General features: G+C 48.4%; 1 protein-coding gene across 12 annotated transcripts in view; it reads left to right on the top strand.

Moving 5' to 3' along the window:
* LOC138567640 (zinc finger protein 391-like) overlaps positions 1–14,913 on the top strand; it is a 954,911-nt gene that overhangs the window by 650,198 nt on the left and 289,800 nt on the right. The window lies entirely within an intron of this gene.

Below are 14,913 nucleotides of genomic sequence, written 5' to 3'. Positions count from 1 at the left end.
ATAGTACTCAGGATCTTCTTAGTCTGTTTTGAACAATCCTACTGAATCCCCCATCATTTGTTTGTTTTTGTAATAAAACTCTTCAATCTTAAATCATTCTCCAACTCTGGTTTTTTGTCCCTTCTGCTTTTGCTCCACCAAAAAGGGTTTCAAACCTTTCTGTCTTCAAATACCTCTGATTTCATTGCTGAGGTCATGTGGGCACACTGGTATCAGGGAATTGTCCTCAATTTCTGCAGCCAGGCTTTAGGGTGATCTAAATCAGACAAATAGTGTCTCATATACTGACCATTTTTGGAGGACACAAACTCTTTATTTATTATTTATTCATATTTTTGAAGCGCACATCAGCCCTGGGACATCGTGGCGCTGTTACATATAGAAACATAGCTGGGTACAGAAGAAAGGTTAGTAGTTACATTGATAATTTACAATGTATGGTTCATTTTGATGATACATAGTACAGAGAATGTGGTATATAGTTGCATTTACAGTTAATCTTAAGGTTACATGGTACATTGCAGCTGGTGAGTTAACTGGTGAAGAGGGCAAGGCGCCAGTGTTATGTGAATAATGTGGTTTTGAGGGATTTGCGAAAGGCGAGTAGTGAGGGTTCTGCTCTGAGTGCGTTAGGGAGGGCATTTCAAAGCTTTAGTGCTATGTGAGGGAAACCAATGCCGCTGGCGTTGGCTCTTTTTATGGGGGTACGCAGAGTTGGTTAGCATGGCGGCTTGTAGTGGGGCGGGCAGAGATTTTTTGGGAAATAGTTTCCGATAGGTAGGATGGGGCGGAGAGATTGATGCATTTGTGTGTGTGGGTGAGAATTTTGAAATTAATCCTTTCATTGACTGGGAGCCTGAGATATATGGTCTCTTTTTGAGAGGTGGAGGGCTGCGCGGAGTGCGTTATTTTGTGTTATTTGTAGCTTTTTGGTGTTTTTTGTCGAGGTGCCTTCCAGGAGGGCGTTGCAGTAATCGAGTCTAGCTCCTATTGTGGCTCTGGCAAAGGATAGGCAGTTTTGCGTGGTAAGAAAGGGTTTTATGGCGGTTATCAGTTTTGTGGTGTGAGCAGAGGCAGAAGAGATGGCGCTGACTTGTCTTGTCATTGAGAGTGTTGAGTCTAAGTAGACTCTGAGGGTCTTTACGGAGGTAGAGACTGGTATGTTCGTGTGGTCGATGGTGAAGTGAGTGTATTTGGTGTTAAGTTTGGAGAGAATTTCCTTGGGGCCTAGGATGATGATTTCAGTTTTATCTCCTTTTAATCAGAGACCATTGATTGCCATCCAAGTTTGGATGGTGGTATATATTTGGAGGAGAGCTTCTGCATCGTGGTCTATTTTCCAGTAAGGGGGAGGAGGACTTCGGTGTCGTCGGCATAGTTTGTGTAAGCCATGCCGAGGGCATCCAACCGGTCAAACAGAGGTTTGGTGAACATGTTATATAGGGTGGGAGCAGTGCATGAGCCCTGGGGGACTCCACAGTTGATGGTGGTGGGGTCTGCGTTTGCTTGGCCTGAGTAGACCTTCATGGCACTTCCTTCAAGGAAGGAGGTTATCCAGGAGGTGGCTTTATCAGAGACATGGGTGGCTTTGGAGAGGTGGGAGTTGAGGATGTCATGGTCAACAAGATCAAACGCGGCGGAGAGATCTAAGAAGAAAAGGAGTGCAGGTTTGCCAGTATCCATTATTTTAGTGATTTGGTTCTTGAGATCTAGGAGGGCGGTTTCTGTACCATGGCCTTTGTGGAAGCCTTATTGTCTTCTGCATAGGATAGCATTAGATTCCAGATATTGTTGGATTTGGATGTGGGCGGCTTTATCTAGGATTTTGAGGAGGAAGGGAACGATAGTGATGGGGCGGTAGTTGTTGGGGCTGGCAGGGTCAAGGGTGGGTTTTTTTATGAGTGGGCGAACCCAGGCTTCTTTTAGGCTTTGTGGTATGACTCCGGAGGAGAAGGATGCATTAATGAAAGCTGTGATGGTGGGGGTGAGTGAGTCTGCGCATTCTTTGATGATGGTAGGGGGCACATGTCCCCTTTACATGTGGATGGTTTGATATGTTTGAGAAGATTGGTAACTTCTGTCTTGGTGACGTCTCTGAAGACAAAGAGCGGTATTTGAGCAGGAGGTTTAGGAGGAGGAGGAGGAGGGGGTGGAGGAGGGGTGTCCTGGTTGTGGAGGGCTATGCGCAGTGTTGTTAATTTTTCTTGGAGCATTTTTACTTTATTGATGAGGGCGTCTTGAATGCTGGAACACCATGCTTTGTCTTTGGTGATTTCATCCGGGGTGGTCGTCGGGGAGGTGAGATCTTTGAAGATCGTGAAGATTTCCCTAGATTTTGAGTTGGCTTTAGCAATTCTTTGGTTGAATGATTCTGATTTAGCTAGGAATATGGCTTTTTTATATGTGGATGGGATTTCTATAAATTATTTTAGGGAGGATTGGTTGGGCGAGGATTGCCATTTGGCTAGAGCTCGACGCTTATTCGTGCGTAGGGCAGCTAGTTGTCCTGTAAACCAGGAATTAGAGTGCATTGATTTTATTTTTATTTTTTTTCTTCCAGAGGATCTATGGATTCAATGGCTTGGATGAGTATGTTAACATAGGTGTTGGCCAGTGAGATGGGGTCGTTGTTAAATGGAGGTTTAAGTTCAGGGATGCCAAGAAGTGGTGCAAGGTTGATTTTGGTTCGTTTTTTAGAGCTTCTGACTTTGGCTGGCGGAGCATACGAGAGTATCTTGTGATTTGGGGTGGTGGGAATGGCAAATTGGATGAGGTGGTGGTCCGTCCATGGGAGGGCTGGGATGTTATTGATGGACGTAGTGCAGTTGTGGTCTGCGATCCAATCGATGGATCGTCCTTTGCAATGAGTAGGTGCAGTAATCCTACCTCTCAACCATGGTGGAGGAGGCAGTATTTGGAAGCAGCGTTAAGTGTGTGTTGGGGTTATGTGTATGAATGAGAAGAGTGTGTGAGACACAGCGGATTAGCATCAAGAAGCACATGGACTGGGGGGCGTGGCTACGAGAGCCATGTAGGAGGATGCGTTCTGGAGGAGCTCCCGAGATCCTGCAACGATCCGGGCAAATAAGTGCGTTAAGACGGACCGCCGACCACTGACAAAACACATGCCGGTGTGTGAATGATTGGGCTACGCAGGGTGAACTTCTGGAAGGTGCAGGAGTGACGGCGGCGGAGATTGGTGCGGATAAGATAAAGAACACAGGAGACGACGGACGACACAAAATGGCCGACCAGAGTCCGGAACAAAGGAAGAAGTGAGCCGCACGGTGACCCAGTGGAGGCGGCGCACTTTGTGCACATTTGTCACTTGAGCAAACTACAGGTTCCCTGGGTCGTGTCGAATAGGACGGTGAGGCCGAAGGCGAAACAGCCCACCCTGGACGACTTCACTAAGACGCCCCCGGGTCAGGACATCACCAAGAGCAGGGACAAGCTGGCTGCGAGCGGCACGATGACTTCGGGCGCCAACCAAGAAATCCTGGCGGCGATTGCGGACCTAAGGGCGGCCTGGGAATCTAAGCTCGAACTGGCCGTCACCGAACTAAAAACGGCGCTGGACCTCAAGGTCGGAGAGGTTCAAGAGGACGTTAACCTACTCCGACAGGATGTCAGGGCCTTGGCGGAGCGCACAGAGTCCCTTGAGAAGGAAGTCGGCCCGAATACTGCGGATTGCGCCTCCCATAAAGCCGAATTGCACGCCCTGATACAAAGAGTGGGCAACCTGGAGAGCAGAGCGGAGGAGGCGGAAGGACGTGCCCTTCGCAATAACATCCGCATCGTGGGCCTGCCGGAGGGGATGGAGGGCCGTGATCCTACGGAATTCATCGAATCCATGTTATTACAAGAGATACCCGGGGGATCCCTATCCCAAGGATTTGCAGTAGAAAGGGCACACAGAGCCCTAGCGAGGAGGCCGCCGCCAGGGAACCCGCCTAGGCCTATGATCGCCAAAATTCTCAATTACCGCGACTGGGAGAGGATACTGGAATACTTTCGTAAGGGAGGAACGATCACACGAGGAGCGGCAAACATCACGGCTTACCCGGATTATACCCTGACTGTACAGCGTAGCCGCATGAACAAAGTAAAGTCAGTAAAGCGGAGATTGAGGGAGGCGGGCCACAAATATATGTTACTTTACCCCGCAAAATTGAAAGTCATTCACGAACATAAAACTCTGTTTTTTGAGACCCCGGAGGATGCCATGGGATGGCTCGATGCACAAGGATGCCCCCAGGAGTCAGAAGTCTGGAGGAGAAAAAGCTCGGAAGAGATACGGGAGGCATGAAGATGGCGTCGCAAGATGGCGTGGCACGTGGGACTTGAATATAGTTGTTTGCGCCGCCTTCGGTAGAGAAGGTCAGATGATTGCACTACTTGTCATAAGCACTGTGGTTAATGTTGACTTAACGGGAGCCTTACGGAACGATTCTCTTTACCCCACAATAGTTTTAGTTGGGTGGCCATTAGGGCGACCTCACCCTACTGAGCTCTGTGCATCGGTCGGTGCTTGCAGGGCTAGATGTGGGGGTGCCTGAGCTCCGAAGCTGGAGCTGGGCAGCAGTTGGGGTGTGTGATGTTGGGGAAGGGACGGGGGGGAGAGGGGAGGGAAGTTGGGGGTTTGCTGTGTACATAGTTAAAGGGGGTTTGAGCTGGTACGAGGAGCTACTAGAACGAGATGCTATCTGTATCACGTGGGCAAAGGGGAGTCGCTACATGGGAAGCAAGAAGATACTCATGAGCCATGGGAGACCTTAAGATCGTAACATGGAATGTCAGGGGACTTAACAGCTATTTAAAAAGGAACAAGGTCATGATGTACCTTAAACGACAGAGGATTGATATTGCGCTGCTGCAGGAAACACACCTGACCCAACAAAAATTGGAACTGGTGGGGAAAAAGTGAAGAGGCACAGTAGTGGGCTCTCCGTACTCTGCCTATGCTAGGGGAGTGCTGATCTGGGTGGCACCGCATGTTCCGCTCCGACTCATACAGGAGGTGGTGGACACGGAGGGCAGGCTGGTCATGCTGAGGGCCTTGGTAGAGAATAGGGAGGTGTGCATTATAAATACATATGCCCCCAACCAAAACACTGCCACGTATTTCAGAACCCTATGTACTCACCTGGGCACGTGTGTGGGGGGAGCGGTTATTTGGGGAGGGGACTTTAACTGCGTGCTCGACCCAAAGGCAGACAGGTCTGATGAGAAGATTGATCGGCCCACCCCGGCGGCCAGGGTATTACAGGTATTACTAGAGGACTTTGGGCTGGCGGATGTTTGGAGACTGAAACACCCTAATGACACGCAGTACTCTCACTACTCTGCTCCGCAGCACCTACATACGAGGTTAGATTATTTTTTTGCCACGCCAGATGTGGTGATAGAGACCACCCACATAGAATATAGAGCAAGGGTCCTGTCGGACCACTCGCCCCTGGTGCTGACCTGGCAGTACTGTCGCCCTAGGGCGCGGATACCGACGTGGCGCCTCCGTGCGGAGGCGCTTAGAGACTCAGTCTTCAGGGAAGACATCAGGGATGCGATCTTGCAGTACTTTGAGGTGAACACAGGCAGTGTGGTTTCAGCGAGTACACTCTGGGAGTCCTTTAAGGTTGTGTTGCGGGGTACTGCCATTTCTAAGTCAAAAGGCCTGCAGGGTGGGGTCCTAATGGAACTAGAGCAGGCGGAGAAGCAACTGGAGCGCGAAAGCGACAGGGCAGGAGGGGACGCAGAACTTGTACTCGAGCTGCAGCAGAGGTGTGCGGAGCTTTGGGAAAGGCTCTGCAACCTTAACTACAAAAAATATGTCGAGAGGCAACATGCAGGTGGGGACAAAACTGGCCGCTTGTTGGCGTGGTTATTTAAGAGCGAAACCCCCAGGCCCCCGATTAGGATAATAACTAGAGAGGACGGGGAGGTGGTTGACACCCAGGAAGGAGTCAATGGGGCATTTTTTGATTATTATAGAATACTATATGAGGACAGAGGAGGGGAAAATCAGGAGGAGATTAGAGAAACATTGAAAGACATGGAACTTCCTAAGATTAGTGATGAAGAAAGGGTGGAACTAGACGCACCTATTACCCTGGATGAACTAGAGGAGGTGGTGAAACAGCTGCCCACCTGCAAGACCCTGGGCACGGACGGATTCCCGGGTGAGTTTTATAAAGTATATAGGGCAGAGGTACTCCCCCCTATGCTAGAGGTGTTTAATGAGCTTTTTGAGAAGGGTCGGCTACCGGATACGCTTAGAGAAGCACTAATCGTACCGCTCCCCAAGCCCAACAAGCCAGGGCATTGCTGCGGCTCGTATAGGCCGCTGTCAATGTTGAACCAGGATAGCAAGATCCTGACAGCGGTCCTGGCTAATAGGCTACGAAGGGTCATCAGTAAATTGATACACCCGGATCAGACAGGCTATGTCCCCAATAGAAATATAACTCACAACCACAGGCGACTCCACCAGGTGATTGAAGAGGGGAACAGAAGCGATGAGGAAATGGTGGTGGTGTCCCTAGATGCAGTCAAGGCTTTTGATTCGGTGAGGTGGCCATGGTTGCTGGCGGCCCTGGAAGAATACGGGATGGGGCCGGGTTATGTTAGGTGGGCGGAATTGTTGTACAGCGAACCACTGGCCAGAGTACGCACGGGATCAGTGATATCCAACAGGTGGCAACTCAGAAGAGGCACTAGACAAGGGTGTCCCTGGTCCCCGATGTTATATATTCTAGCCCTGGAGCCCTTAGCAGTGTACCTCAGGCAACAGTATGACTTGGTAGGCATTGAAATGGGGGGAGAGAAACACCTAATATCCCTATATGCTGACAATGTGTTACTGTATTTGAAGTATCCGGAGGAAAATCTCCAGTATATTTTAGAGGTCATGGAAAAGTATGCGGAACTGTCCGGCATAGCGGTAAACCCCCAAAAATCGAGCATGTTTCAATTGGGGAGCTACACAGGAGTCCCTCTGGAACGATTGCCAGTGTTGTCCGTGCCTTGGGCAGCTGATTATTTCCGCTACCTCGGAATAGATGTATATCATACTGTGGAGGGCGAACACTTGCACAATACCGAGGTGGCTGTGAAGAAAATCCGCACGAATATGAAGTTCTGGGAGAAGCTGTTGCTGGCGATGATGGGGCGGGGAGCGATGCTCAAGATGGTGGTCCTGCCTAGGCTGTTGCATTTCTTCAGTAACATACCACACCTGATACCCAAGAAGTTCTTTGCCAAACTAAACAGCATGTGTAGGGACTTCCTGTGGCACGGCACCCGCAATAGAGTGGCGCTGTGGAAGCTACAGAACTTCCATGATAAAGGGGGCATCAAGCTGCCGAACTTTGAGGCCTATTATGTAGCCAGCCAATTGCAATATGTAACCAAATGGCTTTCTGATGAAGAAACTCCTGAATCTAGGCTGTTTGGGCAGGACTGCGCCCCGTTTTACCTAAAAGAGATCATCTGGGTTCCTAGACTTGAACTGAATGAACGCCCGAGTATGCTGTTGCTTGGGTGGAAGATGTGGCACAGAGCATGCCAATTGATGGAGAGCCCGTGCCCGTGTTCCCCACAGGTGCCGCTAGTTGCCTTAACTAAGGGAGACAGCCAGCTTAGGATGATAATCAGGACCTACTGGGAATCGGTTGGGCTGGCCACATTGGGAGACATATGGTAAGAAGGGGCTATTAAAGAATTCGTAGACCTGGGGGAAGAGACAGGGCTACATGGGGGCCAATATGTTACGTATCTTAGGCTGGTGCAGACTATCCGTAAAACCTGGCCGGAGACTGTGCTGGCGGAAGAACCAGACGCTCTAATTGGAACGATATATGACATATCGGAGGGAGGGCACGAGATCTCCAGATTATACGAGGTGGTGATGACCTGGGTGGGGAAGGACTTGATGGAATTGAGGCTGGACTGGGAAGCGGAGGTGGGGGCGCAGTTGACCGATGGGATGTGGGAACTGGCCATGGGATACCATAAGAAAGTGTCCAGAAATGCTAGATTGCAGCAAATACAGCTATATATAACGCATAGAGCCTATATGACCCCGAAAAGAATATCTAAGTTTGCGAACGCAGGAAGACAAGCATGTCCGAAATGCGATGAGGAAGACGCAGATATGACACACATGTTCTGGTCTTGCCCAGTGATCGAAGCTTTTTGGGGGGAAGTGGCACGGAAACTAGCAGACAAAGGGGTCACGCTACACATAGATACGGCCTGGGCCTGCCTGCTGGGAGGGTTTCCCAGACCACGGAACACTAAACACCTTGTGAAACTGAGGGACCTGGCATATGTGCTTGCTAAGAGAAGGATAGCCATGAGCTGGAAGCAATGCCACAAGCCACGGATAGAGGTATGGTGGCGGGACTTGCAAAAATGGGCGGAGGCTGAAACGGTGGTATGGCAGGAGGCATGTAGCAATTGCGGGGAGGAAGATGTAGGTAACCTGACGGCTTGGAGGATGTTAATTACAGGACTGTTTGGCATAGTAGCGGACCCTGCAGCTTCGGAAGGAAGCGATACCCAGCCACACGCAGTGGATACAGAACCGAAATGTTGATAAGCTCTTGAGCGGGAGGGGGGGAATTGGGGTGCAGTAACGAGTGTTAATTGATGTTTTCGAGCCTATTGTAATTAATGCTGCACGTTTGGTTTGTATTGTTTATTTTCAAAATAAAAAATTAAAAAAAAAAAAAAAAGAAGCACATGGACTGGGCCTTATCTGACATTAGTACACCAGGTGGGGTGAGCAACAAATCAGGTTTCTTGGATTGTGGGCTGAATCTACCGATCCAAGCCTGCATTCCATGGAACCTGATGGCGGCTTCCCACGCCCCGCACCCTCATCCTCCCCATCCTCCTTTTCCTTTAAATGTTCCCGTTCCTCCCACCCCTAGTCCTGCTTGCCTAAATTCTTAGCACCGCTCTGCTACTGCCGCTCCGTGGGCCACATGGAAATGGAAGAGGGCCTCGGTTTGGAGCCCCCCCCCTTCCTGATCCATGGTGGCCATCTTAAGAAAGTATTCTAATTCAATTAACAGGATGCTGTGAGGTGTGCCATTCATTGAATCAAAATACAATGCTCTTAGCACCCCGGGTTTCCGGATCGGAAACTCAGAGTGCTAATAGCAATGGTTACAGCACCAGGACCCTCGTTAAAGGCCCTCGCTATGCTCGGCCCTTTAACTCGGGTCCCAGGGCGGTACCACCGTTCCAACCCTTGGAATGGGTGCTTATTGCTTAATTGTAACTAGGACTAAAGGCTACCGCTGTAGGGAGCAGTCTAGAATCCGACCAGGATGGGAATGACACAAGTGTGTTACACCCTTCTAGCAGGGGAAGTGACCATAAACCTTGAGACTGGTGTAGGTGGGAGGATGTTGAGTGATTATGGGGATTCACTGGTGGGGGGAGGACAGTGGCCAGGATAATCGTACCCGCCATCCACCAGCAGAGGCAGAAATAGTCCTCAGTAGTGCAGGTGGGAGGGGGTTGAGGAATAACGTCCCAAAGATTTACAGCCCCACACAAAGCCTAAAGCTGATTATCCGATTAAAAACAGTGAGTGTGGGATGATTTCAAAGACCAAAGACTGGCACATGCAGGAAACACACTACTTACTCCTCTACTCCTCTCTTAATGTCTACATATCTAAAGCACTTCACACATGTGGAGTGTGGCATTGAAGTACAGAGAGATGGGCAGAGGAAGGACACAAGCCAGTACAGAGCCATCCTTCAAACAGATTTATTTTTACAAACCTAATAGGGCAAGCGTGTTGCTTGTGGTAAAAGTGAGAACGCTCAAAGTAACCAAAGTTTACCAAATCTAGCTTTCTTAAGGATTGTAGTAATCAGTTGGTTCTTCATACACCTGACCTCCGCCTCAAATTAAAGTCACTCAGTATGTGGTGCTACATGTGTCCCCTGCACTTCTTTCTTGTCTTGGTGGAGTGGTCACTTTGTTGTTGGCTATTCAGGATGCTTATCTAGGTGGTCCCTTCCACTAGTCAGCGCTCAAGGGGCCCAAAGTCTCTTGTTCTAATTCCAATCCTGGGCCAGGCAGTGCCCGATCTCAACAGGCCTGAGCGGACTGTAGTAGAGAATCCAGCATGCTGGAGTTTGACACTGGAATTGTTTCCGCCAGCACCAGCTTGTTAGGTGGTCTGTATCCATGGCACTTCGGGATGCTGCAACTGTTCCCACTCTGTCTTATGCCTTAATCACTGCTGCGTCTCCTTCTGTTTGCTCTCTGATGCCCCATAATGAGTGTGCCCTCTACACCTCCACTTCTTAGTGTCCCATCTTCTTCCACTCTTTATTTTCCCCTTCCTTCTCTCCTGTCTCTTTGTCTCCTTTCCTCCTTCCACTCCAATGCTATTTTCTCATCATCCTAATTTCTTCTGTTTCCATCTTTTAACTCCTCTGCTGTTATTGTGACATTCCTTCAGTTCTCCTCCTCCCATCCCTAGATTTCCCTTTTAGATCTTTCCACCCACCCTTTCTCGTCTCAATTTCTCTCCTCCTCCCCTTTGCGCCGCCTCACACAATGCCACTCTCTCTGCTTCACATTTTTCACCGTCGCTGTATACCACTTCCTTCCTCCGGCACACTTTCTCAAATGGCATTGAGCACTGGGCGTTCTTATATGCTTGCAGAAACACACGTTTCTCACCTCAGCATAGTGATTGCCCCCCTGTATTCAGATTGTTCTTTTTTGTTGCTTCTGATTGGTCCAACTAGGTTTGGGAAATTAGCCTTAATAGAGAATTCTCCCTAACAGTGACCAGGCCCGTAAACCGAAATTACAAGAGGCTTGTCTGCCATTTTGATTAATATCCTTAGTGTCTTTTGTTATGCTGGCTCCCTGCATCATATATAACAGTCTCCATAGTCCCTTCACACCCACAAGAGTTCTCCCCCTCTCTACGCTTGTTAGTCATGTTCTCTTTCACTGCTGATGTATTTTTGATTGTCGGCTCCAACTGTTGCTTTCTTGGCCGCAAGCATATCCTTTGCAGTCACTTGCAAAATGGTCTCAGAGCTGAATGGGATTCTGGATTGCATACTCCTGAAGATTGTCGTTGTTTCACAAACATCCAATACATATAGGGGGTCATTATAAAATGGGTGGTAAGGGATACCGGGCACCGGTAAGGAGACCGGTGCCGGTAATCCCTTACCGCCCTACTACAAGGTCCCTTAGCGGGTCCTGCCAGTAACGGCAGGTCCGACCAGCCGTTATGGACGGGACCCGCTAAGGGTCCAGGGCGCAAATAACAGGCTTGACATGCGCGAGCCCGTTATTTGCGCCATTCCCATTGAGCCCTATGGGGGCTCAAATGGGAATGGGGAATGGCATTTTCAATGGGGATTTACCGCAAATGTCGGACTACACCGGTAAGTCCCCATTGAACTAGATCGGTGCCGGACCACTTATTGGTGGCAGTCATGACTACCACTAATCTCGGAATGAGGCCCATAGGCTTTTTACAGGAGACAGAGTCAACAGCTAGGATAAAACAGTGGGGTTTAGGACAATGTGTGAATAAGTCAGAATTGGTGAGACTGGATGAACACCATAGTGTTGAGAGGGCCTGGGGAACCTGGAAAATCTTCTTACTGCAGATTATAATGTATTATATGGACGCATTTAACATGTGAACGTATGTTGGTTTAATCAGTTTCTGTTTTTATTTAATGTTTTAATTATTGTGACCGCAATATCATTTTATTTGATTGTTTCCTCAATATTTTTATATGGGATGCCCCCTATTTAAATGAGGTCCCAAATGTAGCTCCTCCAGAATGAACATCATGGAATAGGTACTGACACTGGCCCCCATGGTTCCCCCTTTTCCTTCTACTAGCTCCAATAAATATGACTTCATCACAGGACATACACCTCTACAGTACAAAATCATTGTAGCATTCCCCTCCACATATCTCCCTACATTCAGCTCTGCGTACATGAGGTGCTACAGGAAGCCAAGAGTGGAAGAAGTTGAGACTTTATGTACCTGTTGAAGGTTTGTGGAGGAAAGATGATCACTTTTGCCTGTATGTTTTATCCCAGCTGTTCACTCCGTCTCCTGTAAAAAGCCTATATATATTGGATGCTTGTGAAACAACGACAATCTTCAGCAATACGCAATCCAATTTTGTAAGTGACTGTAAAGGATATGCATGCGGCCAAGAAAGCAACAGTTGGAGCCGACAATCAAAAATACATCAGCAGTGGAAGAGAACATGCCTAACAAGCGTAGAGAGGGGGAGAACTCTTGTGGGTGTGAAGGGACTTTGGAGACTGTTATATATGATGCAGGGAGCCAGCATAACAAAAGACACTAAGGATATGAATCAAAATGGCAGACAAGCCTCTTGTAATTTCGGTTTACGGGCCTGGTCACTGTTAGGGAGAATTCTCTATTAAGGCTAATTTCCCAAACATAGTGATTCCCCCAGCAGCTTTGCTGGATTTTTGGGGTTTATTTTTTTCTCCTGCTAAGAGTGAGACTCTCTTTCTCACACTCTTAGACCTGATTTGAGATATCCTTTTGACTTTGTATGTGTTTTATGGGCTATGGGGTCTTTTACTTCATAGGGCTTCATGTGTTTTTGGTATTTGTGTTACACAGCACCCTCAGTGCAGTAACACAGGGGTGTCATAGTGACCCCCAAACATAGACTCCATACCCTGGGACTGACTACTGTCTCCCAAGGCATGTAAAGTCACCATTGACTTTACTAGTCTCAAATTGTGAACAGAACCAGTACAAACCATCATGTTGTGGAAGTACTGGTAGGGGTAATTCGATTGCCCATGGGTCTTTTTTCCAAGGGGGAACTGTGCAGTCCCCCCTTGTCGAGTTTCTGGCTGGTGGCAGTGGTTACCACGCGAAATATTCCACCAGATTATTTCCTATGGGATTTTCCCATTCATTTTAAACGCACCACTTTTTTGGTGCAATGTTAAAGATACCGCTGGGTTATTTATTTAATATTTATTTCCCGGTTGGGTCTTTTTGCCAGGACTTGGTTTTAAAATGGCGTTTGTGTTCGCCTCTGTAACTCCAACCCAAGTCGAGCCCTTTGTTCCACTTTTGGCGGGCTTCTGCACAGAAGCCTCCAAAAGTGGTGCCACTCTGTCTGGGTCTACAGGATGTGTGGGAGGGGGGGAATAGGCACCTTAGACTGAGTTGCCTTGGTAACTCAAGTCGCACTCTTGTGTGATTGGCCCAGTGGTGAGCTGCCCGGCTCACCACTTAGCATGTTTGAGTGACAGCTAGGACTGATGAATGGGGGTTTTCTGCATAAAAGCAGGGCTTTGGGGACTGGAACTTCAGAAGTCGCCACAGGACCTAAAGAATCCGAAGAGGGAGAAGCTGAGCCGACCTGCATTGACAACACCACCGGTGGAGCCCTGCTGAACCGACTCACCACTTCCCAACGACAGAGAAGATCTTCTTCAAGGAGAGTCTTCTTCCTTTGAGCTGGTGGGGTTAACCAGTTCGCCTTTTTCGCCTCCTGGATCGTCTCGTGGTCGAATCGCCCGTGCCAAGCACCCCGGCGGCCGAATAGCCACGCTTCACCACTACCGCGAATAGCGAATAAAAGGATAGTACCTTTTAACCGGGAAACTCCGCGGCTGGTTTCTTCCCTGGCAGTGCAAAGACCTCCAGCTTTCCTCCACGTCGAGATCTTCTCTTCCACTGGACGAAGCCCCAACTTGCACCCGCTGCCAGGAACAACTGCCCCCGCTGGAGCTTTCTCACCATTTCAGGGACTGTGTCCCGCCTGGTCTCCCTTGCAACAGACTGTCCAAGGTGTCCCGTAAATCCTTGACTCTCTATCCTGGGGTGAGCTCGGACCTGTTAACTAACTTTTCTGAACTGATCCAACTCCTTTTTGAACTATCTGCAAAGACTTTTAAAAGAGTACTTCAACTGTGTGATCTTGGGCACATTCCGCCTTGCTCTCTCCAAGAGTGGGCCTGGCCTATGATCTTTTTGCTCTACAGTAGACCCTGCCTTTCTTGACTTGCTGTGGTTCTTTAGAAAGTGTTGGTATTGTGTGTTTCCTATTTCTGCCTTTTCTCTCCCTTTTTAAACAAATTTTTGGAGTGCCATCTTAGTTAAGCGCTCACCTCTGTTTTGATAATAAGTGGTGTGTTTTCGCTAAGACTTCTAATCAGGGAGGTGTACATATTTCTAGTGACTGTGTTTGAACTTGCTTGACATATTAGTGCCAGTGTATTCTTACAAGTGTGTTTTTAAATAAATAATTATATACTTTATACCAAAGCTCTGGTCAGTGTTTGCTTGTGCTACTGTATTTTTAGCCCTATTGTGTATACTCTATATACTGTCTAACTCTTCTTGAGAGGAGTCTGACTGCTCAGCCACAGCTACCAGGTAAATCTGGGTGGTACAGGCTGCTACCAATTGGGTTTACTGCCAACACCTGTAGTCTTAAACTTTTTGCAGTGGTCCCTAAGGGAACTGCACAGGTTTCTGCCTAACAGTCACACTTGGACCAATCAGAAGCAACAAAAAAAGAACAATCTGAATACAGGGGGCCAATCACTATGCTGAGGTGAGAAACATGTGTGGCTCTGCAAGCATATAAGAACGCCCAGTGCTCAATGGCAGGTAAGAAAGCGTGTCAGAGGAAGGAAGTGATATACAGGGACGGTGAAAATTGTGTTCTGTGGACACAGAGACAACATATAAACAGATGATATCACATGGTAGCACAAGATGCATAGTCCCCAGAGTTCCAAAGTTGCCATGAGCTTAAATAAATGATAGAAGCAGTGATGAGAGATGGTTCCAGTGGTTTAGATGAGCCATGTCAGACTCCCCATCACATTGTTGTT

This window comes from Ambystoma mexicanum, chromosome 2p, assembly GCF_040938575.1.
Source record: "Ambystoma mexicanum isolate Mex_15411 chromosome 2p, UKY_AmexF1_1, whole genome shotgun sequence".
Lineage (NCBI taxonomy): Eukaryota > Metazoa > Chordata > Amphibia > Caudata > Ambystomatidae > Ambystoma > Ambystoma mexicanum.
This window is presented reverse-complemented; position numbering and strand designations above follow the sequence as displayed.